Here is an 865-nt window from a genome sequence, read left to right as displayed (position 1 = left end):
CATTTTTATACATTCAGGTTAGTAAATAGGCATCCTTTTATCAGAGCAAATTATATAAAGCCCAGTTTGAGTTTTAGCTATATTTACCAAATACATATTTATGGTTTCCCAGCTGAAAACTTGGTGTATTAGATCTATACCCTTATCAGTTAATGCTAACTAGGGCCTATGTGATATTTGGCATAGGTTTCTTTTCACTATCCATTTCGGGTCCCGTGATTCCACATAGCATTTGGAGCCATGTGGAGCTTAAGACAGAGGGCGGTATATACATAAAAGATATTGTTTCTCCCAGCATGGCCAGGAGGCAGAGCTGAGATAACAAGGAGACATATTGACTTAGAGACAAATTTAAGTAAAAGGTTTAAATCAAATTTTGAAAATATATTTATCAAAGCTTTAGAAGATTTAAGTCGGGGCCGGCCCGGTGGCGCACTGCTACAGTGCGCCGCTTGAGAGCGCAGCGACGCTCCCACCGAGGGTTCGGATCCCACATACAGACCGGTTCCCGCTCACTGGCTGAGCGAGGTGCGGGCGCAACACCGAGGGTTGAGATCCCGTTGCTGGTCACGAAAAAAGACAAAAAGGAAAAAAAAAAAAGAAGAAGATTTAAGTCATGTGAACTTGGTAAGTATACTTATTTATTTAATGAGTGCACATTAATTATAAGCCAATTTGGTACCTTGCACATAACACAATTACACAAACAGACATGAACATATAGATATAACATACAGCTTACACATACATATATACAGACATAAACAACAAGAACAAACAAGGATCTTACAGGTTTTGTTCAAAATGTTAAAAAAAAAAAAAAAAGCTCACTAGGGCCGAGCCTGTGGCGCACTCGGGAGAGTGC

This window comes from Galeopterus variegatus, unplaced genomic scaffold (assembly GCF_000696425.1).
Source record: "Galeopterus variegatus unplaced genomic scaffold, G_variegatus-3.0.2 Scaffold164, whole genome shotgun sequence".
In the NCBI taxonomy this organism is placed as follows: domain Eukaryota; kingdom Metazoa; phylum Chordata; class Mammalia; order Dermoptera; family Cynocephalidae; genus Galeopterus; species Galeopterus variegatus.
Note: the sequence above shows the minus strand (reverse complement) of the source record.